Here is a 26,591-nt window from a genome sequence, read left to right on the forward strand (position 1 = left end):
ATTATTATTATTTTTTTACCTTGCTCAAAGGTTAAAGCAAATGTAAAGTTTAACATTTAAAAAACAAACAAGCCTACCTTATTGGATCCAGACCCTTTAAACCGGAGTTGCATTTCAACACTGACATGAACTAAAATCTGTTAGCCTGGGTTTATGCCTCCAGCCTCCAGTTTCAGGAGCAATCTTGCACCATGTGGAAACTACAGGTGTTGTAAGGGGCTCCTCCCAGTTTGTTTTGGGTTGGCCAATGTAAAGCCTGTGCTGCAATACTTCGCCCATGACAGCCATCCCAGGGAAAAGGCAGAGTCTTCTCACTAAATTGAATGTTTCTAAATTTAGCTAGGTGGATTTGGAACCCCCTTCTAGACTCTTTCCCCACCCCCAGGCCTCTGAACGCAATGCCCCTCCAAAGGAGCATTTTCCTGTCGCCGTGTTCAGCAGGCTCTGCCCCTTCCTCGTGCCCCTCTCTCCAGGGCAGTTAGCCTTCCTGTGCACTGCATGGCAGCTTCCTCTCTCACATCCTGTCGCCCTGGACTCACTGTTGACTCTGATCCCTCCCCCTCAACTGGTTCTAGCTGCTATCACCAAAGGTCTTAAATGTATCCCCCAAATTTAGGAACATTATTGGCTTTTGCTAGCTGAATTCTTTTCAATAAGAAAATAAAAGGACAAATAATAAGAGAATCAGTGTTCTCACACTGGTCCTTATTAGCAGAATCAAAATAATATTTAAATATGCAAAGAACAAGGAGTGACAGAGGTTTAAGTTCTAAAAGAACTAAATAAAGAGTCTAATAAGGGTTCTGAGGAAATTGTAGATGATTGTTACTCAAGGTGTTTAATAACTATTTGGCAAAAGAAAAAAAATGCAGCCTCCAAAGATTTAGTCAACATTTAAAAATCTCTCAGAGCTTCAAAAATCTCTCTTCTTTGCTTTCTGTAGTCTTTTCTCCCTCTCCAGATTGGAAAAATCAGAGGGGCAAAATCAGCAGAAGATCAAAGATAAGGAAAAACAACAGGTTCATCAAGAATAAGAACAAAGGTGTGTGTGGGGGAGTAAAGAAAACACCACCTAAGACTGAACATTGTAGCATTGTCACACACCAGATTGCCCAGCTGCCTCAGTCGCATAATGTGGGAAGTTCAGTCTCAGTCTCCCTACAGTCTTTTGGCCACTACTCTGATACAAGGTGACAGAGGAGTTAAAAAAATATTTTTTGAGTCATGTGTAAATAGGATGAAGAAACACTTTTATCAGGTGAGAAAGGCTGCACCAACTGCACCTTCAATTCAAGAGGTCACAGGGGAAGGTACAATTCTGAGAACTGATGCCTGAGCTTCCTGCTGGTAGGAGCAATGTAACAAAGTCCCAAGGTCCTGTGCTGTGGTCATAAATTTGGCCTGATAATAATTAAAATCTGTAATTATTTACTCTTCATTTAGAATTTACTACGTACCAGGCAATTTCCAGATACAATTTAATATTCTAACAGACTATGAGAAACAGTATAGCACAGTAGCTCTGGGCCAGTTCTGAGGTCCAAAGTCCACCACTTGGTTAGTTATCTGACCTTATGAAGTTACTTAACTTTTCATGCCTTTATTACCTCATCTGTAAAATGGGAAGAATCACGAGGACCTACAGCACAGGGCTGCTGAGAGAAAGAGCAAACGGCAGAACTGGGATTTACACATGGGTTTTCACAACTCCTACTTTAAAAAAAAAAATATTGTGGTAATATTTAACAAAAAAACTTGCCATTTTAACAATTTTAAGTGTACAATTCAGTGCAGTTAATTACATTCACAATGTTGTACAACCATCACCATTATCTATTTCTAAATTTTTTCATCATTTTCAAACAGAATCATTACAGTAGGCATAAAAGGATGTAAGGTAAAATCAAAACTCTAAACACCAGAACTCTTCTTAGACAGTAACTTACAAACATTAATTTTTCAGTATTTCTCCCTGAACCACAATTTCCATAGTTTCACTTATGAGCATGTAATGAAAGAACATTACAGATAAAATCTAAGCAAGTTTTCAACAAGTGACCAAGGGAATTTGCAAGCTGGAAGCAGCTTTCTACAAGTAAAAAAATTTAAGTAAATTTTTTATCTTCAAAATTTAATCCTCTGTATATAGCAAAATGCCCTATTGGTAGGTACATGTGATAAGTTTTGCTAGAGAAAATGGCTATTTTCGCCCCAGTGTATCAGCATGTATATTGAAACGTAGAATACCATCAGAAAGATGAAACAGCAAGTTTTTCAATGAATAATTTCTATAAATGACTGCTTTACATAAAGTCGTATACCCCAGTTTAGGGATTTAACATTAGCATTAGAGCTCTACCTTTACATTCCCAAAAATATAAATACTAATAATTGTAACTTTGCATGAGGGGACAGATTCATACTTTTCAACAAATGGACCTCACAGAGATGACGAGTATAGCAAGGAGCTAACATTTTCTGGTGTAACTATAGTAAAACCACTAGAGCAGGTTGTTTATATTTTATTTGTACCTACTCAAGACTGGCTTACAAACTGCTCTGGTTGTAGCTTATAAATACCATTAATTTCCCCTTGAAGTAAGTTATTTATGTGCCAAGTTTTCCTTTTTATTATTATATGAAGGTACCTTAAACACATTTCCTCAAAATCTAAACATAGCTTTATAAACATACTTGCTTCCTTATTCTTTGTGTGTTTGCCCCATATGTTCTCTTTTCCAAACACATTTGATACCTGGGTTATGTCCCTCCAGTACAACATTTCCAATCAACCTCTAAACCACCAATGGAAAAAAAAAATAAGGGAAGGGAGTACAGAACATTCGTAAAGTCAAGGCAAAGCAGAATGTAATCTTGTTGGGCTGCACACAGTAAGATAGCTGGGCAGGAATAACCCCTATTCAAGTGGGTTCCCATCAGCCTAGGGATGCGCAGAAGTGCCAACACTCAAGGTTCCCTTATCTGAATCACTGCTAATCATCCAAGGGAAACAAAAAGAACACAGATTCTGAGATGGGGATATGTGTGTGTGTGTGTGTGTGTGTGTGTGTGTGTGTGTGTGCAGGGGAGTGGGGAGACATTCAAGGTTGGAGCAGAGATGGGAGGGGATGGAGAAGATGACAGGCAGCCAGCTCCCTCCCTCCTCTCCTGCCTTACCCCGGGGCCAGCTGTGGATGCAATCCTCAATCAGGCATGAGGATTTATGCCTGTTTTTTAGTGAATGAACCAAATAAATGATAGTGAAAATCATTTCTGAGCTGCACTAAGAGAAGAACTGTCCTGCTCTACTCTAGATGACTTGGTCTGACTAACATTCTCAATGCCCTATAGAAGACAATGCTGACAGTATCTGTTGGTATTTCAGTAGTAAGTGTTGAGGGACGAGGTGTGTTCATTTTTTTTCCACTCAAAATAGGGGCAAGGTAGAAGTGAAGCAAATAAAAACCATAGATAGATAGATAGATAGATATAGATAAGATACACGGATCATCTAAAATAAATAAACTGTAAGGATAGATGACTTTTTTTTTTTTTTTTTTATTCAATACATTTTTTTTTTAATCATCATTTTATTGAGATATATTCACATACCACGCAGTCATACAAAACAAATTGTACTTTCGATTGTTTACAGTACCATTACATAGTTGTACATTCATCACCTAAATCAATCCCTGACACCTTCATTAGCACACACACAAAAATAACAAGAATAATAATTAGAGTGAAAAAGAGCAATTGAAGTAAAAAAGAACACTGGGTACCTTTGTCTGTTTGTTTCCTTCCCCTACTTTTCTACACATCCATCCATAAACTAGACAAAGTGGTGTTTGGTCCTTATGGCTTTCCCAATCCCATTGTCACCCCTCATAAGCTACATTTTTTTTTTTTTTTTTTTTTAATCATCATTTTATTGAGATTTATTCACATACCACGCAGTCATACAAAACAAATTGTACTTTCGATTGTTTACAGTACCATTACATAGTTGTACATTCATCACCTAAATCAATCCCTGACACCTTCATTAGCACACACACAAAAATAACAAGAATAATAATTAGAGTGAAAAAGAGCAATTGAAGTAAAAAAGAACACTAGGTACCTTTGTCTGTTTGTTTGCTTCCCCTACTTTTCTACACATCCATCCATAAACTAGACAAAGTGGAGTTTGGTCCTTATGGCATTCCCAATCCCACTGTCACCCCTCATAAGCTACATTTTTATACAACTGTCTTCGAGATTCATGGGTTCTGGGTTGTAGTTTGATAGTTTCAGGTATCCACCACCAGCTACCCCAATTCTTTAGAACCTAAAAAGGGTTGTCTAAAGTGTGCATAAGAGTGCCCACCAGAGTGACCTCTCGGCTCCTTTTGGAATCTCTCTGCCACTGAAGCTTATTTCATTTCCTTTCACATCCCCCTTTTGGTCAAGAAGATGTTCTCCGTCCCACGGTGCCAGGTCTACATTCCTCCCTGGGAGTCATATTCCACGTTGCCAGGGAGATTCACTTCCCTGGGTGTCTGATCCCACGTAGGGGGGAGGGCAGTGATTTCACCTTTCAAGTTGGCTTAGCCAGAGAGAGAGGGCCACGGATAGATGACTTTTAAAGTGTTTTGTAGATAAGAGTTAAAACTGTCAATGGAAAATGGAGATGGAAAACACTGAAGGGCGAACCAAGGGTTTATTTTGTAACCAGCCCTAAATTAATAGTTTCTTACAAGTTTTGCATGTTTTCAACATTCACATGAAATTAAATTCCACCGTGTTTCACTCTTAGTTCTGAGACTGTTCAATGTAAATCACAAAAACTGAAAATGACATGAGTAAATCCATGGGCAGTAACTGATGGTAATTACAGTCATTGAGAGTAAGCCAGTTTCTGCCAGATGTTGGGGGGTTGTGAAAGGACAAGACTGGAAAAGACGTTTCAATTTGTCTGTTCTTGTTATCAATAACAAAAAAAAACAGTCCCTGCTTTCACTGTGATAGTACATCCTCTCTTACATCCTTTGATTTCAATGTATATAAGCTAGACCGTAGAGGGAAAAGTTAGATGCACAGTATTTAATAGGTTTTATTTTTAAAAAATAATCAAATCTTCTTGGAGGAGAGAACAATGCCAATTAAATCCTTAGCATAATAACAGAAATCAAAGTACAATGCTACACTGCAACACAATTCAGAGAGGCCCTCTTCTTGTGTGCAATTCATCAATACAACTTACAAGTTAACAAAAGTTGTTGTTTAAAATGCCATTCAATGCAGTTAACCAACCAGACAATGTAAAAGATAATGGGCATCTTTTTTCTTTTATCAGTTCAGGCCATATTCCCAAAAGAACTGTTAAGCTATCCGATTTATTATATGCTGAACAAATTCAGTTCAAGAATAAATAAAAATAATACTGCTGCTGAAATCCAAACATAACAATGTGATCAAACATCGGATCACTATCGCTTGCTCCCAGCAATATTTAAAAAAATCAGGCCCTCTCTGAAATTCCTTACCATCAGAACAAATTTACAATGAAATTTCCCAAGTAAGAAATGCCATCCAAACAGCTGCTTAAACAATTGATCAATACCTACATAAGGAAGACCAGCCCTGGTAAATCACACAGGAGACCAGAAAGCCTTTTATCACCTTCCAAAGCCTGCCAGGTGCTCTATGAAGTCTCTTTTCAAGAGCTGAAACTGCTGTGTAATCTTAAATCTGATTCTTCACAAGCTTTTTAATACTGAGAAGGACTTAACCAATAATAAAAGTGTACACATGGAAACTCTGAACTTTCTGCATTATTTTTCCATAAACCTATAATCACTCTAATAACAGTGATGATGATAGTGATGACGATGATGATTATGATGATGATGGTGATTTTAAAAACACTAGAATTTGGGCCAAGATCCACATGGGGTGCAGGGCAAATTAAAAACAAAAACAAAAAAAACTGTACATAAATCTTTACTTGAGATTTCCATTTCTATGTTATCGAATCGTGAAAGGGTAATCTTTTAGAGCCCCTTCATTGCTCAGTTGCCTCCCTCAACAGCTAAACTGCATTCACTATTTCTTCACCAGCAATGAAAATATTTGCTCATTTCAAACTTGAAACAGTTTTTCCCTGAAAATATACCGCGTGCCATGAGGGATCCCTTTATTTTACAAAAGCAAAATTCTGGGTCAGATAGATAAGCCTAAGAAAACAGTGTCTATACTTAAATAAACAAAATGTGCTTTTAGACGTGGATGCCTGAAAATAGTAGAGAACAGAGTAGGCCAAACTCTGGAAGTCTGTAAGATGATACAGAGGTAAAGACATTAAATTGACAGAGGAGGGAAATACCTCTTTCCAAATAGGGTTAACTAGACAACATTACCCAAAACAAACATTGTTTGGGCAAGATCACAGCTTTTGGTAACAATTAGATAAATATTCTATGCAGCAAATACTAGTTGAACCACATGAACAAAGAAAGAAAAAGCATCATGCATGTATGTAAACAGAACTAGGACTATGAAGATTTATTAAATGGAGGGATTAAAGCATGCAGGAATTCAATTTTTTTCTTTTCACTGTCAAAACAAGTAATGCATTTAACACAGAGATGGACTACATCATATTATATTTCAGAAATAAAATTAATTTAGCTAGTAAAATGGTACATTAATTCCCCCAAAGTCTTAATATTCTTTTTACTAATCATAAGAATACTGGTAACCTCATCTTTACATGTGTATGTATGCTTCTTGGTTTTCATACAATAACATTTTAATGTATTTCACATATTAACAGTCTGCATATACAGGTTCAGACTCATAAAATTGCATATTAATTCATACAGTGATTACAGTTAAGTTGCAGAATTTTAGGAAACTTACTTGATACAAATCCAGAATAAATACATTTTATTTGGTAACAAATTCTCAGTTCAACTTCACTAGTTTAGATCAACTTACTATGAACTTGACTTTTTAAATAACTGCAATAAACCAAATACAAACTGTTATTATTAGGATACCATTTTTCAATCCTAAACACTAGTAGTTTACAGTTGGTTACTGGATTACAGAAAATAACATATCCTGCAACTACAACTATTCTTTTCTGAGGAAAATGGCTTCAGCACCTACCTTCTCTTGCCGTTTCTTACTTCATGGAACATAATAAGAGGGTATAAACAAATGTTTAAGCTAAAAATTCCTTACTTCTCAATATGTTCTCCTCTTAGGTTTACTTTTGTATAATGGCCTTAAAGTGGTATATTAGACAGTAACTAGAAGACATATTCCATTTTCTGACTGAAAGTCAATAATACTCATGAATTTTTTAGCTGAAAGACACTTCAAGATGCCATCGGGAGACTGTAATAAACATATTAGGCTGCAAATGGGCAGCAGCAGCTCTTTAACACATGCTGCAACAACCAAATAAATGGCTAGAATTCATGTTTGGTGTTTACACAATATTTTGCTGTAACATTTCCATCATCTACCTCTTTCTGAAAGAAGCAAAAGATACCTTTTAGAGCCTTACCTTAGCAAAATTCAGTGCACAATATGTAAGCAGCAGAGCGCTGTTCTAAACTTTCATTACCAACAGGGGGTGAAATGTCTAGTCTGATATCAGTGGCATAAGATAGCTTCTACTTTTCTAAATTCTCATCAACAAAATTCTTTAATATAGCCAGTCAGTGGATTGCTTATTCATCCAATAATATCAGCTGGTGCTAATATGACCTGGAATAGTAACACTAGGTTTTACTAAGACCTCTGATGAGAAAACATAGCGGGAAGAAGCTGCATTCTTTGCAAAAATGTAAGGTCCCTCCCCACCCATACCCTCCCACCCCCATCAGGGTGTACTTAGTCTGTATTTAATATTCTGAAAACCAGGTTCCATTAAAGGCTTAGCATTCTGAAAAGAAGTTATTGAACTATGAACTATAATGTAGTGCTTGTGTTTGAGTTTCATATCTTGTCCCACTTAAAATTCAATTATCTTTCTTTATTCTGAAAGCCATTTCAAGTTTCTTTATGAGTTAAAAAAAAAAAAAAGCAAAACCCAACTCCTAGTTTACAAGGAAAACTTACTGAAATGACATGGGCAAGACAGTCTACATATTCTTCCAGTTTTAAAACCTTTTCAATAAATCAATGAAAGCATAAATAATTGTACTTTTCTGGCTAACACTTACTGAGTATGTATTATAAGTTAGGTATTTTACACACATTTTCTTCCTTAAAGCCCACATTTTGACATATACATATCACACATACAATTACTACTCACATCTTACACGTCATTTAACCATTCTGACCTGTTTCCAAAAGTAATTTGTCCAAGTTATACAACATAAATGATAGATGAGGATTCAAATTCAGGATTAACAGTAACTACCATCACTTAATGAGTTCTTATTATCTTGGCAGGCATTCTCTAAGTGTTTGCATGTATGAGTTCCTTCAGTTCTTATAACAACACAGGATCATCCCCACTTTACAGACAAGAAAACTGAGGGACAGAAGACAGAAAGTAACTTGAACAAGGCCACCCAATTAGAAATTTTCAGGGCCCATAAGTGAAACTAGGGAGTTCCTAAATTCTTAACCATTGTGATGTGAGAGTAAGGTTTCCATACTTGACTTTCATTGAAGAGAGAAACTTATAAATATTTGTGTATTACAGAAAGCAGTATATTTTTAACTTAGCAAACAGGGAATACATAGGAAAATATAATTTGAATTTTCTTTTTGCTAAAAATGCACGACTGTAAAACACAAAACACTTCTCTTTGTAAAGAACGACCATACTTTAGCATCATTCATCCACCCATTCTACAAATTAACGTGCCAGGCACTGCTGTAGAGATTGGAGATTGACCAGTGAACAAAACAGACAACAGTCCCTGCCTTCCTGAAGCTCACATTCTAGGGCAGAAAGGAAATCATGCCTCAGCCAATGAACAAATACTTTCCCGAAGAGAAAGGAAGGATTAATGAAATAACAAAACCAGCTAGGAATTTTTTTTTGGCATGCCAAGAATGCCAAGTTTCATTAAAAACAGTGAAACCCTTCTTTTCCTACAGAATCAGATGAGGTAGTTAGTTAAGTTAAAAATTGAGTTATCGAGGGCAATAATAGAAAATGAAACACACTATTTTAATCGTTTCAATTTAAATTTAAACATATATACACATTTGCCTATCAGTCACCATTAGTGTCATATTGTCTTTCTTGTATAAACCATACCTAGAATTAAGGCACTGTTATAATTTTTGTTTCTTTAAAATAGAGCAAGAACTCAAAGACACTTATAAGAAATCTAGGTGCAGAAGACTTCCAGATTTTTTTTCCCCAGTGTTTTATAAATGTGTTGCCCACACCTATTTAGCAGCAAATTTTGTCCTTTTGATGTTTAATATTTCAAAGCATTCAACTTAGTTTTCATAGAAACAACTCTGTCTTTTCCAACCCATGCTCAATCAGTTACATTAAACATTAACATTTAATTAAACTGTGACATTACAATAACAAGTACAACTGGCATAAACTAGTCTGGAAACAAGAAGTTGGCTCTTGGTAGTCACACAGTGTCACTGATGGGAACACAAATTGTGCAGGTAAACTGGAGATGCCCAAGAGCCTGGGGCACTCAGACAATAGCAATATGCATCCAAGTAACCTACGGAGGGAATGCTAATGATTTGATTGTTTCAGCCTATAAATCCAATGGAAGTTGATTAAGAAAATCAGAACTTACATAAAAGCTAATCTGAGGTTAGAGAGGTCACTGAATCATTTGACAAATATTACTGGATACCTATAATATCCAGTCACTCATAACTGAGTTCTGAGTTCCGAGTTAGAATTGCCAGGTCAATTCTAGGCATTAGAGGATACAGCAATGAACAAACCAGAACAAGTCCATTTGTCCATGGGTGTGTGTGTATAAAATATATCATATCTAACTCTCACAGTGTTAGAACTATACAGAAAAATAGGGCAGGATTAGGAAACAGTATGATGAGATGGGGCTGGGAGGTGCCATTTCATAGAAGTGGTGAAGGCAGAGCTCCCTGACTGGGTGACATCCGAGCGAAGGCCTTTATAACATAACTCCAAGATTCATAATATAATTTCTTTATTATGCCACCATTAAAATAAAATTTAAGAAAAGTTGTATAATGTATGGTTAAGAACATATCCTCTGGTGTCAAACCTGCTTTGGAATTCCTGGAATACCCCCTATTAATTATGTGACTAGGGACAAATTATTTAATAAACCACTTGGGCCTAAAATACGTACATTTATAGGATTGTTGAGAGAATGAAATGTACTTAGTAAGGGTTTAATAAATGTTAGATATTATCCCTACTTGAATTTAATAGCATGTAGAATGTAATAATCTAAGCTAAAAAATTCTAAATACACTGATGGCATTCACAGTTTGGATAGGAAAATTAATTTACAGAAGAAAAATTGGAAGACTCACCAAAATATTAGCAGTTAAAATGCTTGTGTGGGTATTATGAGTGATTTAATTACTTTATTTTCCAAATTTCCTTTCATTAATTTATCAACCAGATTTTTACAGTTGAAGGAAAGAAGGGAGGGAGGCAGAGGTAGAGGTGGGGGTGGGATGGAACACAGCCAGACAAACAGAAAGAAAGAAAGAGAAAGAGAGTGAGAAAGGAAGGAAGGAAGGAGCAAGCAAGCAAGCTGGCTGTGCTGATGGAAAAAAACAAAAACAACATACCAACCAGGGATTCTCTTAAATAACCAGCTCTTAGGAATACAAATTATAAATTGAGAAATTGTTTACATGCATATATTTAAGAAAAGTTATTGCATAAAATGAGGTAAATCTACTCCAAACTAAGTGGCACAAAGACTGCCTGAAGTGAATGAAATAAGAAATTGGATACAATTTTCCTGGTATTAGCAATGAAATTTAAAGTATAAATTATTTATGTTAGTAAACTGAAGGATATTTCCAAACTACTAAAACTGTATTATAACCAACTTATATGTCCCCAAGTTCACCTGGAGTTCTTCTACATAATGGAAACTCTTACTCATTTTGGAGTCATTCTTATATCCTATTCTCCTTAAGTTTATGAACTTTCTCATGTTTTCTCTCCTACTGATAGAACTTTTGGAACAATAAAAATACCTAAATCACAAGAGCCTTCCTGCAAAATGCACCATTAATGTTCTTCCTCAGAAAAATCTTAACCTTCAAGTTTAACTTAAATATCCTCTCAATGAAGGTTTCTGAGATTCCACTATGGAGAATTAGGCTCCCTTCTTCTTGTCCCTCGAGCCCATGGTAGGTAAAATGAAAACAGCACTTCCTTCTCCTCCGTGATGATTAGCTGTCCCTTTCCCAGGAGTGTCCAGGGCACTCCCCGGGTACCCACGATCCTCAGGACCAGCCCCATGTGGGCTCCAGGCAGTCCTACTCTGATGCCTCACTGCTTCCAGATGCCAGAGGTGACATTCAGTCTTCCCCTTTTCCAACTCCACTTAGTTAACTGCCATACTTCCTTATGATATTTTATTTCCAACCAAACAGGAAAACAAACTCAGGGCAATACTTTTATAAAGGTCCCACTAAAAAAAGTGCTTGTGGTTAGAGAAGGAATAAGGAACATACTCAATGCCCTTTTAGAAAGTTTAAGTTATGTTTCCTTACTGGCGTAAAACCTGTAAGAGAAGCATTTTTTTGAAATAATCTTTTTAATGCCTTTTCTCTGTTTCCTACTATTCTTTTAATAAAAGTAGAAAATGACGAAGGAAGAAAAACCTACTTTGGAAGTACTTCTGATTGATTTTTTTCACCACACAAACTCCTACAAACTTTCTATGGGTCAGATGTTACAATAATTCTAAACAGTATTTTCTATGAGGCAATAGTAGCCATTAAAAATAGAAAAAGGCAGCTCTGAATCAACATACGCCCCCCTCCAAAAAAACCCAATTTGGTCTTATAAAAATAAGCCAAATGAAGCATTTTTATTTGCAAATAGCACACACATACAGGATGACTTACTGAGAATTACTAGACTTTAGAAAGTTATTTACAAGAATTCAGTTATTAGAAAAGAATTCAAAAATAACCTGGCAACTGAAAATAAAAGCCAAAACACTAGCCATTTTTTTTCTTTCTCTCAACCTTTGGATTGTTGGTAATCACCAAAACTAAACATACTAAGAGTATGTTTGGGGAGATTTATATTTCAGCTTGAGTTTAAAATCTGGGAAACAACTACCTGTGAGCAGAAGTATAATCATATTGATATTATTGCTATTGTACAATGTAGTCCAAGTCTCTGACCTAGAGGCCTCTGGCCTAGCCCAGGGAGCCCTGTGGTTTTGAGAGACTTTGTGAAAACACAGAGTTGCCCCTGCAAGGTATAAACAGAGGGTTTGCTCCCTTTAGAGCTCCAGGTAGAGAGCCATTAGCTTTGTGGAACTGAAAGGGTGTCACAACTCAGGAATGGTAGTTTCTAATTACCCCTCAGGTAGTAAATACAAATGAGCTTCAAGTGTTTTACAAACAATAATTTAATGCACAAAATAAGAGTGGTCTGGAATAGATACTGAAATGATTAAAACAAACTCCTCCTAATTTAGAATGTGTTTTCTCTATCTTTTTAAGTTAATATTATTAGTTCTAAATTTGTTTGCCCCGAGAGAATAAAGAACAATTGTTTTGCAAAACCTACACCTATGGATAAAGATCTGTAAGGCTACTGCACCTTATTTAACCAAAACTGCTCAGTAATATGCATGCAGTGAAACTCTGAAGAAATTAAGATAATTGTTTGACATCTCAGTGACAGCTAACTATATTATATTCCTTTTGTCTGGCTCTGAAATCAGAGGGATAATAAGGCATTAAGCTGAAATTCAAACCCTGGTTCCAGTTGGACTAGAATGATGTGAAGAAAACTAAGTGAGTTCTCAGAGCCATCACAACATATCATATATGTGTTTATGAGCCCAGACATATGACTTGAGTTTTCTTTTTAAGTCAATGTTTCAAAACAAAGAGCAAGTATTATTACTTAGGGCAAAAACACATCTGGGCCCTGGACAATTAAGTTTTAAATAAAATTAAGTTTCTAATTAATACAAGTATCTTTTTTTGGCATTAAAAAGATAGCCTACGTAAGTTTTTAATTTAAAATTTATTTGCCTTTATTTCCTTTTGCTTTTCAATTGTACTGACAATTCTTGTCCTACTAAAGGTAAATCACTGTGCTTAGACACTGCAACATAATTAACTGAGTAGAAACAGAACTTGATCAAGACATGAAAAAATTTGGTAAAAGAAACAAATTTGGAAGTCAATAAAATGGAAGGCAGGATATATAAAAAATATGAAGTACTGATGAGGGAAAGATTACCTCCAGGGAGATTCAGCAAAGCTTAGGGTTTGAAGAATGGGAAGAATTTTCCAAAGTGAAGATGGGATGGTGGTGAGGACATGTGAGATGCCCTCGGGGTGCCGTAGTGGCCCAGTTTACAAAGAGCAAGTCTAGGCTGGAGCTGCTGGAGCAAGGCTAAGACTTATTATGGCCAAGGAACTCAAGAATTTGAGTCTGGATCCCTTCCTCTTTACACAATCTCTTTTCCCCTCAGGTAGCTATCAGGCCCTAGTTATGGTGAAGCCAGCATTGCCCGACCTGTGGTTTTCAAAGTGTCACCTTGGAACCTGTCAGAAATGCATACCCTCTGGCCCCAGCCAGACCTACTGAATAGAAACTCTGGAAGGGAGCAGGGGTGCGGGTGGGTGCCCAGCATGCTGTTTTTTTTAATATTCATTTTATTGAGATATATTCACATACCACGCAGTCATACAAAATAAATCGTACATTTGATTGTTCACAGTACCATTACATAGCTGTACATTCATCACCAAAATCAATCCCTGACACCTTCATTACCACACACACAAAAATAACAAGAATAATAATTAAAGTGAAAAAGAGCAATTAAAGTAAAAAAGAACACTGGGTGCCTTTGTCCGTTTGTTTGTTTCCTTCCCCTATTTTTCTACACATCCATCCATAAACTAGACAAAGTGGAGTGTGGTCCTTATGGCTTTCCCAATCCCATTGTCACCCCTCATAAGCTACATTTTCATACAATTGTCTTCAAGATTCATGGGTTCTGGGTTGTAGTTTGATAGTTTCAGGTATCTACCACCAGCTACCGCAATTCATTAGAACCTAAAAAGGGTTGTCTATATTGTGCGTTAAGAGTGCCCACCAGAGTGACCTCTCGGCTCCTTTTGGAATCTCTCTGCCACTGAGCATGCTGTTTTAACAAGTCCTCTCCCTGTGATCCTGATGTACACTGAAGTTTAAAAACCATTGGCCTAAACTTTAGAGATAAATTTTTTTGACCCACGAGTGACCTGATACCTAATTAACTCAGAGTAAATTACTCTCCTCTCTGAAGGAGAAGCAAAGAGAGAGATAAGGCAGAGTATATTTTATTCATTCAATTCATTCATTCACTAGATATTTTGTAAGTGTCTACTTTGAAGAGACAGAATACAGAAAACCAAAATGTTAGAATGAGTTCCTTTTAATTCATTAAACCATGTGTACAATGAAAAGCCTTGAGCAAGAAGTGGTAAAATCACAGCTAGAAAGAGTAGCATAATGGTGGTATAAATGACATTTCTGGAAGTGTACGGAGGAGAGGCCAGCTAACAGGATATTACAAAAGGCTGCCTATTCCATGATTCCATTTATGTGAAATGTCCAGAAAAGGCAAATCCACAGAAAAATAGATTCGTGGTTGTCAGGGGTTGGGGGGAGGGGAGAATAGGGAGTGAATGCAAATGAGTACAGGGTTTCTTTTTGGGTTCATGAAAATTCTGAAATTAGATGGTGGTGATGGTTGCACAATTTGTGAATAGACTAAAAACCACTGAATTATACACTTTAAAAAGGTGAATTTTATTGTATGTGAATTATATCTCAATAAAGCTGTTATTAAAAACAATAACAAAACAAGCTGTTAAGCCTTATGTTGACAACCTAGCAAAACTGCGGAATAAATAAATAAGTGGTTTGCAAGTATTTAAAAAAACACTGGCAAATAATATGAACAAGTATAATTTCTCTTAGAACATTAATCCAAAAAGAACTTTTCTTATTCTTTTTTGCTAAAGAGATTAAACTAAGAATTTCATTACCTAAGGTTTATTTTACTTTAATAAAATGCATACTCATAAGTAGAAAATTTGTAAAATACAACATGCTAAAGAATAAAACACAAAAATCACACATTATTCCTACCAACCAGAGAATTATTTAAAAAAAAATTTTGCCTTGCATTTAAAAATGCATCATATAGGTAAATATAATTAAGTTCAAACTATATATAAACAAATTAATAATTGCATTCTTTTTTCTTTACTGTAATCCACTAAGAATTTCCACATTAAAAATGTCTTTTTAAACATAATTTTAGTGGCTCCATGAATGTTCTATCATATGAATATACCATAATATATTCAACTATTTTCTATAGATAGTCATTTAGATTTTTTGCAACTTTTAACATTTAGATTTTTTTCCAACTTTACTATAAATAATATAGTAAATATCTCTGTATATAAATCTTGATCCACATTTCTGATTATTTACCTACAATTGAGTCTTCCAAAAATAATTACTAGATCAAAGGAAAGGGTGTAACCATATTTAAGTCAAATGATGAATTCTGTCAAATTGTTTTCCAAAAGGCTGTACTGATTTACAATAGCATCAGTAGGGTATGTGAGCTCCCATCTCACCACAATTCACAACAGTATTGGGTATTATAATTTTTTTAAATGTTCTGCTTATTTGAAGATTATGGCATGACTGATTTTAACTGATTACTAGTATTTGAATATTTTGAAAATGCTTATAGTACTTTATTTCTACTTTAAAAGCTAGAAGAATATTGAATCAAGGATATACCATAAATACAGTATGTTTTATTCAGTTAGGCATGTGACATAATGCTGCTGTGGAGATGAAAGCAAGACGTGGGTTTCCAAACTTGGCCGCTAATAAATCACACAATGAGCTTTTAAAAAATATGGATTCCCTGACTTTATCCCAGACCAAATAAATCAAAACCACTTGAAGAAGGATCTAAGAATCAGTATTTATAACAAGCAGCCCAGGGGATCAGTTGAAGCCTGCCCAGCACTGATTGGAAAAGACCAGCATTTGGAACTACTGGACTGGACAATGATGGAGAATTAGAATCAAGGCTGTGGAGTAGCTACTCATGGTGCTAATGAACTGATTATTAAATACCAAAGAGAAGTCTCCAGTCACATTTTTAAAAAATTCAGTAATCTGTTTACCAGATGACATAAATCTTTGCTAGAGTATTGGATGACAAGATTAATTTTTTCAAAATCTTAATATTAGTAGCCCAGAATAATGGGTCCAAACCAGCATGACATTCTTTATTCTAATATTATTAAAACGATGGGAACACATACAAAAGCATGACAAAACATAGGAAAATTTCTCACAATCCTTCCACCATATTGTAGCCAGTATTTGAGTTTTGACACAGATGAAACTTCTCTCAAATTTGGTCATGTCCACACATACCTTATTCCCACACTGTCCTGTGCTTCTCTCTTAACAGCCTGTAACATTCCACTCCACACTAAATCTCTCTTGTACCTTCTGAAGTTCTTATTCTGTACAAAACAAATTACCCTACATCTTTCCCTAGAGAAGAAATAGTGCTCTTTCTGGGCTCACCTGACAGGCCACCACTTCCCCCCTAGCCCTTTACAGAAGGTGATTGTTCTCTCATTACCAAGAACATAACAAGAACAGGAGATAGGGTCATACTTGACTCACTCCTTGAAGCAACTACTAGGCCGTCAATCCAATGAGGGTGGTCCTGTGTAAAAATCTCTGCCCCTTTGAAATTAATGCCATAACACCCTCTTCTCTACCAGCCTTTCTCTGAAATTTATCAACTTGCCAGTTACTCCCCGACACTTACTAAAGATTTTGGCAACTGATTAGTTCTTCTTCTCTACCCCATGTCTGATAATCATCCTGAGTGATTTCAAAGTCTATGTGATGAGTTATCTAATACCTACCCTCAAAGGTCTTTCGGTTTAGCTCAACTCCAACAAACTTTGCCTCCACTTCACTTTAGCCACTGTCTACCATGATCAGCACCTTATCACCAGAATTGATTCCTCCCTGAAATCATACAACTCCTAAATGACTTTTTGCCCACAACCTGGCCTACTAGTTTTCTCAGTGTCTCCCTCCACAATATGTTCATTGAATAAAGAGTCCTAGTCCCTTGACCCATTTTCTCACCTCCTTTCCTTCCCTACCTAACATAGACCCCCTCCCCAGCACCCTCAGTTCCCTTTCATGCCTCTCCTATCCTAGGATTCATTCTTCAAAACTTAACTCCAAGATCACTGCAACAATCCACACTTTCTACTACTAATAAGTGGGGAGTTGAGCACTGACAGGGAAAACCACATGGGGATGCAAAATGGCCCTGAAGACATTAAGGCCTCTAAGCTCTCCTAAAACTATAATCCTGCCTACCAATCTTTTCACTTGTTCTCCCGTCAGCTTCTTCTATTTACCCTCAACAATTATTTCCAGCTTTTACCACTCTCTTCAAGTAAAATAAACATATTCTCAGCAAACAACCTTACCTCAAACTTCAAAGAATATTCAAGCTGTTCAATCTGATTTTACTCAACTTCCCTTCCTCCCACTTGCAAACATATTCACTTCTATCTCCACCATCACTCCTGGTGTCTGAGGATACATGAGCCTTCCTCCTGTAAACACTCTGCCCTTGATCTGACCCCATTTCCTATTCCCCTGCCCCACCTTCTCTGAGACCTTGCTTCAATGATTATAGCTGCTCTTTAACAAAATTTCAACTTCTTCCTCCCTACTTTAACCTATTAGCATATGTAAGTCATTTAGGTCCTTTTAAAAAAAAAATACCCAGAGCCGGAACCATTGGTTAGCTACCATCCAATCTCATACCTTCTCTTCACATCCACTCCTGTCCACAGAGTATAGGTCTGTGGTCCCTTATCTAAAAGACATTCATATGTTTTGGAATTCAGATGTATTTTTAATTTTATTAAGATAATATGTAGCACACACCGTATTCCATGACACCCCCAGAGGGATCTGGGGAAGCATTCTGTGATCGGCAGTGAAATGTATGGATATTTACACAGTGGGACAAATAAAGATTAAGAGTCTAACATCCATTCAAGTCAGGTTTTATTGCCAAATGAGTTACAAAATCTTTCATTTTCCAAGTTTGTTGAATTTTGAGATTCAAATAAGGAAAATACAGGCCTCCAGTCTATTCCTATTCCTTTCCACTTCTCAACCCCCAAAATTGTGTTTCTTCCCTGATTACCCCTTTAAATTTGCCCTCACTGGTCATTCATGAATTCATATGGCAAACCTACAGATGTGTCAAGTGTATGTTAGTGAACTTTTCTGCTGTGTTTGCCAATGGTGATAACTTCTCCTTGTGATTTTTCCTTGAATTTCTCTTTTCTGTGGCTTTCACGATGTAGCACTCTATAATCTTAACTGTCTAATTATTCTTTTTCCACCTCCTTTATGTGATCTTCTTCCTTAAGAGTTATCCATGCCTCTTTGGCCCAAATTCTCTCCTCAGTCATCCTTTTTACAATAATCTTATTGAAGTATAACATACACGCCATAAAATTTACCCTTTGAAAGCATGCAATTCAGTGGTTTTTAGTCTACTCATAGAGTTGTGCAACCATCACCAATACCTAGTTCCAAAACATGTTCATTCCCCAAAAGCAAATTCCATACCCATTAAGTCCTCCCTTCTCATTCTACCCCCTTCACCTCCCCTATCTACTGGTAACCACTAATCTACCTTCTGTTTCTGCGGATTTGCCAATTCTAGATATTTTATATAAATAGAAGCATATTATATGTGGTCTTTGGTGTCTGACTTCTTTCAGTGAGCATAATGTTTTCAAGGTTCTTCCATGTTGTAGCATGTGTCAATACTTAATTCCTTTTTATGGTTAAATATTCCACTGTATGGATATACATTCTGTTTATCCATTCATCAATTGACGGACATTGCGATTCTTTCTACTTTTTGGTTATCATGAATAATGCTGCTATGAACATTTAAGTACAAGCTTTTTGGGGGATATATGGTTTGAATTCTCCTGCATATATAACTAGGAATAGAACTGGGTGAGTCATATGGTAACTTCATGTTTACTTTTGGAAACTGCCAAACTTTTCCAAAGCAGCTGCATCATTTTACATTCCTACCAGCAATGTATGAGGACTCCATTTTTTCCCCACATTTTTGCCAACACTTGTTACTTTCTACTTTTTTGATTAGAGCTCCAAGTGTACGTGAAATGGTATCTATTGTGGGTTTGATGTGAATTCCCTTAATGAATAATAATTTCTAGCATCTTTTTATGTGCTTTTTTGCCCACTTCTATATCTTCTTTGCAGAAATGTCTACTCAAATCCTTAGCCCATTTTTAAATCGGGGTCTTCAGTGATTCTTTAACCCACTCTTGGTGGCTATGAATCCCCTTGATAATCTGATCAAAGCCCAAAAGTGTAAATATATCTGCACAAATTATTGCACACAATTCCCCTAAGAAGTCACTAACCCACTAAAACCATCCTATGGACCACCAGATTAAGCAGCCTTGTTTTATACCAGAGGTTCTCAATCATGGCTGTACTTTAAAAATCACCTGGGGGAGATTTTTAAAAATATAATAGATAACCAGGGTACCACTCCAGACTCATTAAATCAGCGTTTTTAGAGGTGAGGTTTGACCATCTATATTTTTGTTAAGAGGAAATTCTACTACTCAACTAGGAGTAAGAACAATTGCTTTATATTCTCCCTAGTGGTATCACCTATTCTCATGATTTCTCAAATATTTTTTTTTCCAGCCTTTACCTCTCAAAGCTTCCAATTCAAAAATCCAGCTGCTTCTGGGGGTCTACTCACAAAACTGAATGCATACATTTCTTCCCCCCACTCCAAAACAGCCCTACCTTCAAGACCATTCATCTACTGAACATCATATTTAAACCTCTACATTCTCTCCATCCATCAAATCATCAAGGTGTCATTGACTGTTAAATATTTTCTAATCTCCCCTCTCCTCACTTTGCTAATGACTACCGCTCTTTATCATCTCTCGCCTAGATTATAAAAACATAGGTCTCTTCACCTCCAGATAACTTTTCTGCTTAAAATTCTTCAGTGGACCCCACTCCGTCCAAGAGCAAGTGTATGCTCTCTCAAATGTCATACAAGGTGCCTAATATTCTAGCCCTTGCCTATTTCTGCAGCCTCATTTCCTGCCTTTTTCTGTTTACCCAGGTAATGCAAACTGCACATGGTTCCTTACCTGCTACATACTATTTCTCACCTCAACTCTTTTTTATTGTATGGCTATGGAAAAAGCCACACATATTTCTCTTTCACCGAATTAATTCCTGCTTATCTTAGAAGACCTAGCTCAGATGACCCTCTGCTCAGGATTAAGTGCCTCTGATATGTCTTCCAATAGCCGACATATAATTCTATCCTTAATAAAGTATACCGTCATTATCTTATTTCTTTTCCCTACTGAAATTTCAGCTTCTTCTAGGGCAGAAACTAAATATTTTTCATCTTTTTTATCCTATGCCCTTATAATGCCTGGCAAGCAAGTACTTAATCAACATTCAGGAAATAAAATGTGTTGCTTTACAAATTGCTGTGGTGTTCAAAGCTATTTCACCAAAGTAGATAACATCATTGAACATTCACTATGCTATAGTATTTTAACTATAGCATCTTATTTGATCTTCACAATAGCCTTGTGAAATAATTATAAATCCCTGAGGCAGAGAAAATCAAAATATCATGTCCAAAGTCACATACAGCCACCAGGTGGTAGATGCAAGACTTGAATCCGAACACTCTAACATCAGAGACTACATTCTCTACCTCCAACACACTGCCTCTTAGCCTGACGTGATGATATTCTCCAACACATCCCGTTAGCACATTGGTCCTCAACTTTCTTCTTAGCTGCATATGTCTCGTCTCCTTAAGTACATATTTCCTTCTAGTAATTTTTACCCATGATATTTTCAAAGTTGAATCTAAACATGCAATTTTGTATCTTTTAAAATTTAATAAAGCTTTTGCATGTGACTACATAGTCTTCATAACCACAAGGACAAACACGGAAGCTTGCAATAAAATTGAAAAAAAAATTAACTATATAAAGTCCTAGATTGGGAAAATCAAGATGATGGTCATTTAAGTGAAAATAAACAAGGGATCTTTAGCTTAATATGAATCAAGCAAAAGACCTGCTGCTAAAAATACAAGATGAAATAATGAATGTTCTCCTAAAATGTAAGAACAAAAGTAAAATTAAAAATCTGTGATACAAAGTTTTGATTCCAAAGTGGTTAGTATTAACGGGGAAGAATAACATCCTGGATTCCCCGCTTTCAAAGGTATCTTTGCAAACTTAAGCATACCAAAAATGAGCAGTCTGTCATCAAGATTCTAACAGATGTGAGTGATAGGGCTACCTAGTCTGGAGAGGAAAGAAAGTAATCTGGCTAAAAAAGAATCACTGATGTGATTCTTAACCATGGAGAGTGTCTCAGAATTTTTTAAGAAACTGACAAATGTCATAGTCACTTTCCTGGGGGAAAAATACTTGTGATACTTGACATACATTTCCAAAAGATTCGTGAACCAGTCCATAGTGTCTAAACTAGTAGCACCTGATTTTGAAAGAACACAGAAACTGTTCTCAAATTCCTTAAGGGCTATCAGACAGAAACATGAGATTCCATTGTTGCTCCAGGACAGAATTAAAGGCCTGTGGGCAATTTAGTCAGTGAACAGCTACTAACTAAAGATTTATTTAAATAAGTAGCGATTTATATGTATGTGCATGTGTGTATTTTTTAAGCCACTTGGGAAGATGAAACATGCATGGGTACTTTGGTTTGCTAAGTCGTTCAAAGCAGGTACCATATAAAATGGATTTATTTTTAACAATGGGAATTTATCAGCTTACAAGCTTACAGTTTTGAGGCCAAGTCAAGGCATCATCAAGGCAATGCTTTCTTCCCAAAGACTGGCTGCTGGCGATCCCTGACTCCTCTGTCACATGGAGGTATCTCTCTCCCTTCTTTTCCAGGTTTCTTGGCTTTCAGCTTCTTGCTTCCCTGTCTGTCTGAATTTCATTTTCTTATAAAGGACTCCTCTAAAAAGAGTAAGATACACCCTGATTGAGGCAGGTCCTAACTCAAGCATCCTCATCAAAAGCTCCTACTTACAATGGGTTCAAACACAAAGAATGGATTCACTTCAAGAACATACTTTCCTGGGTTACATACAGCTCAAACCACTATAGTGGGTGAGAAAACACACCAAGTATCTAAGAGCTGAAGGATCACAAGAGTTGAAGGTAACAAGAAGCCACATTGTCAAAAATGTACAGTTTGAAAAAGAGATAAAAAATACATTAAGTTTCAGTAATGACTAGTAATTAAGTATTGGACACTACCGGGCACTACATTATTTTATTAAATTCTCAGTTCCATGAAGTAGGTAATGCCTCCCATTTTACAGAGGGGAAATAAACACATCTTCAGAGGAGTTAACTGGCTTGCCCAAAGTCTCAAAACTCCGAACAAAGTTCTGACTACAAATCCCATGCATCTTTCATAATTCCACACGTTTCCTAATAAAAGTCATTAAATAACGACCTCAAAATGCGTAAAATGAGAGTTGGCAACAATAACATAACAGAATGATATAGGTGAAGCATTACTAGAAAATACGGTATCCTTGAAGTTTGTGGAGTGTACACTGCTGGAGAACTTCAGCTGTAACATCAGAGGGAAGGATAGTATAGAGAGGACTGCCAGATGTGGTCAGCATTACCACATGCTGGTGACTTTCCAATGATGAAGTGAAACTCCAAAAGAGGAACCAAAAGTTGATGATTTTACAATGCTATTATATGAACAAATCAGATTTTTAATTCCCTTCTCTCAGCAACTCCAAGGAAGTGTGAACTTTCACTTTCCCTGAATTTCCTTTCAAGTACTTATGTCACTGAGATATACTTATTTGTGCCTCTGTTCATTTGCAGCTCTCAGACTTCAATCCAATCCTATGACCTCCAAGGACTGACCATAAAACGATAGTGAATACAGTGCATTAATTGACTGAACCACAAAATTATACTGAACTTATGTAACTTAGACATTCAGAACTGTACCAGGTCTCCAAAATTTTCCACAAGCCTAATCGTGCCTCCAGTTATCATAATACCTGCAGTCCAGAGCCTCTATTCCTGGGAAACATCTGTTTTTATGTCTTGTAATAACTGTATCTATCTCTATTACTTTAGTGCCTTCTGCTCACAATAATCCCTGTATAAGAAACAACTTCCCACTTACATCTGTTACCTTGCCTCTCCTCCAATCTAATCCTAGGTGCCCTGACAACATTTCTAGACAAGCACACTGGAAAAATCATGCCTTAGAATGGAATTCCAAGTGCCCTGAGGTTATCTGTGAGTTGAAATAATCTGGAGGGAAATCAAACCAGGGAGGTCCAATGGGACCTCTGGAGTATGTCATTATAGGAATTCTATTTCAATTCAAGTATAAGCAGTTGTATATAATTCAACAATGGTTAGTTCTGATAAATATACATTCTAGCCTATTTTGTAAATGAAAGGCTGAACTCTAGAAACAGTAAAGTAGAACATCAGAGAATTTAAATCATTTACTAGTTGTACAATTTTGGGAAAGCCACTTGACATTTCTGAATGTCAGTTTTCATGTCTGCAAAATTTAGAAATAATGTTTTACTCCCCAAGTTTGTATGAAAATTAAATGAAATAAAGTAGGAAAGTACACAGCCTAGTATATAGAAATTGCCCCTTAAAAATAAGCTGCTTTAATTATTATTGCCATTATTATCTGAAGTACTTGAATCATTATAGGTGCTACACAAATGGCACTCCCTTCTGCCTATACCATTTACCTAGAGTAACTCAGGAACACTTCCCCATATTAAGATTTGGAGGAAGTTAAAGTGTCTGATGTCTCTAAATCTGGAAATGCTTGAGATCTTCCTTCCTATCATTTTTTCATTCATTTGTTCATTTGCTTGTTCATTCATTCACTTAGACATTTACTAGTCACACATTACATGTGCTATGTGCTGAGGATATAAAGATGAATAAGAGGTGCTCCTATCCCTGTCCTCAAAAAACTGTAGTGTGAGGAAAAGATACATAGTTATCTGCTAAATGGGATACTGTCAAACATAGAAGAAAGTATATAGGTAGCAGTGATGAACTGAAACTGGAGATGACATTGAGTAATGGGATTATGGAATTCATCACAGAGAGTATGAAGTATAATCTAAATTTTAGAAGAAAAGGGGCTTAACAAGGGGTGGAAAGCAATATAGCAGAGAGACCAGTAAGAATCAAGGAAGTAGGAATCCAAGATTGTTCATGGTAATGCAAGTAGTTTATTAAAGGGAGAATGGGAGAAAATGCTGGGGCGTGAAAATGGAAGAGTAGAGCCAGATCATGAAAGGGTCTTTTCTGTCCTAACAAGGAAAAGTAGACTTCAAATTGCTTCTAATCTGAAGTTACTGATTAGAAGACTATGGGCTTCAGAAGGGTCTATACCTTCTTCTTCCTCCTTACTGTATCCTTAGGATCTTGCACAATGCCTGGCACAGATGTATCATCTACAAGAAATACTACTTAATATTTTCTGCCTTTACACATGCTGTACTCTCTGCTTCAAGGAGAGATGTACAATAGAAATATGTGAGCCACTACTGTCAAAAGCCACATTTAAAAAGTCCAAAGAAACAGGTAAAATTAATTTTAGTAATATATTTTAATTCATTATATTCAAAATGTCATTTCAACATGAGATCGTTTTTTAAAAAAATTATTGAGATATTTTTACTTTCTTTTTCTGTACTATGTCATTAAAATCCAGGTGTATTTTGCAAATGCAACATACCTACATCCAAACCAGCCACTTTTCAAATGTTCAAAAGCCACTTATGGCTAGTGGCTTCTGTGCCTAGTGATCATCTTACCACTTTTTAAGAATTAGCTCAACCTTTGCTGTCCCTGCTAAGTGATCAATCCTGTACTCACCCCCAGAGAAAGTTATTCTCCTTTATTAGTGAAACAACCAACAAAATCTTATGATAAATAGTTGCTAAACTAGATCAAAGGAAGACTGTTGAGTGTAAGAGAGACTTTGGTTATTTTTGCATTTTAGAAATAAACCAACATGTAGAGTGCTACATCAAAAGGGGGGATCAAAGACAAATGATAAACCTCTATCCATACTTTACTATCCCACTCATTCCCAGGGATTCAATATCCATGATTTATTGGGCAAAGCCTTCTCTCCTATGAATACTGACCAGAGTGACATCACCTAGGAATAACTATGCTGTTAACCATTAAAGCTTGATAAAGAACAAGGGATGCCCATCTAAAATACTATGTAGACAAAAACTCCTCTCTAGGGATCTTTGCATGGATGTTAAATGATTTACAACAAACCTTAAGACAATACTTTATACAGCAGGGGTGTTCTCAATATCTGAAAACATTAATTTGGATTCTCTTTTTATACCTGAAAGCTGTATCACAGCAATGCAGTGAGCAAAGGACCTTGGAACCAGCCTAGTATCTATTTGTTAAAAAAGAGAGACTCAGCTAATTAAGAACCTCTCTTAGATCCCACAACTACAAGACCTCCCTGCAAAAAAACTAATCTCATGGCAATTCACAGTTCATCTCTTGTACCAATCTTTGCTTCCCCATATTAATGCTCTCCTCCTATACAGAAGATATCTGCATTAGCTGTAAGTTAATTTTCAGGGATTTATGTTTCCTTTGAATGAAACATAAGTGAAACACCATATAAATGATGCTTTAGTCTTAACATAGGTGTAATGGAATGGAAGTAAAGTTCATTAAAAGTACAAATATTTAAAAACAAAATAATTTCAATGTAATTTGTGAGAATACCCTATATTCATCTTGTCCTCATTCTAGAATAAATCAACAACTCCAATAACAGCACCATTTGAACTTAGCATATAGTTACTAGAACCCAGACTGCCTGGGTTTGGATCTCACTCCACTACTTACTAGCTGTTACCCTGGACAAGTTATTCTCCCTCTCTGGTGTCTCAGTTTCCTCAACCGTAAAATAGGCATATGATAGCACAACAAGTGTATTATTGTGACAGCTAAAAGGATTAACATATGTGAGGTCCTTAAAACAGTACCTGACACATAGTAAGTGCTACATAAAGGTTAGCTTATGGTTAAAAATGGTTAACACCACTGTGAATTGTTTTGCTAACATCATTTTCCTCACCAAAAGAGAGGGGAAAACTAAAGGCAAAGCC

At 36.3% G+C, this 26,591-nt stretch overlaps 1 protein-coding gene across 9 annotated transcripts in view; it reads right to left on the minus strand.

The window, feature by feature from the left end:
• The window catches only part of NCOA2 (nuclear receptor coactivator 2), a 330,475-nt gene that overhangs the window by 107,161 nt on the left and 196,723 nt on the right, over positions 1 to 26,591 (minus strand). Inside the window, exon 1 of one of the 9 annotated variants that reach the window (XM_037802520.1) lies at positions 1,590 to 2,679. The exons of 7 other annotated variants lie outside the window; for them this stretch is intronic. The gene's annotated coding sequence lies outside the window, so the exon portion shown is untranslated. Of the gene's footprint in view, positions 1 to 77; positions 351 to 1,589; positions 2,680 to 26,591 lie in introns of those variants that run through there. One more of the 9 variants, XM_037802519.1, reaches the window with a different exon arrangement.

This window comes from Choloepus didactylus, chromosome 14, assembly GCF_015220235.1.
Source record: "Choloepus didactylus isolate mChoDid1 chromosome 14, mChoDid1.pri, whole genome shotgun sequence".
NCBI lineage: Eukaryota > Metazoa > Chordata > Mammalia > Pilosa > Megalonychidae > Choloepus > Choloepus didactylus.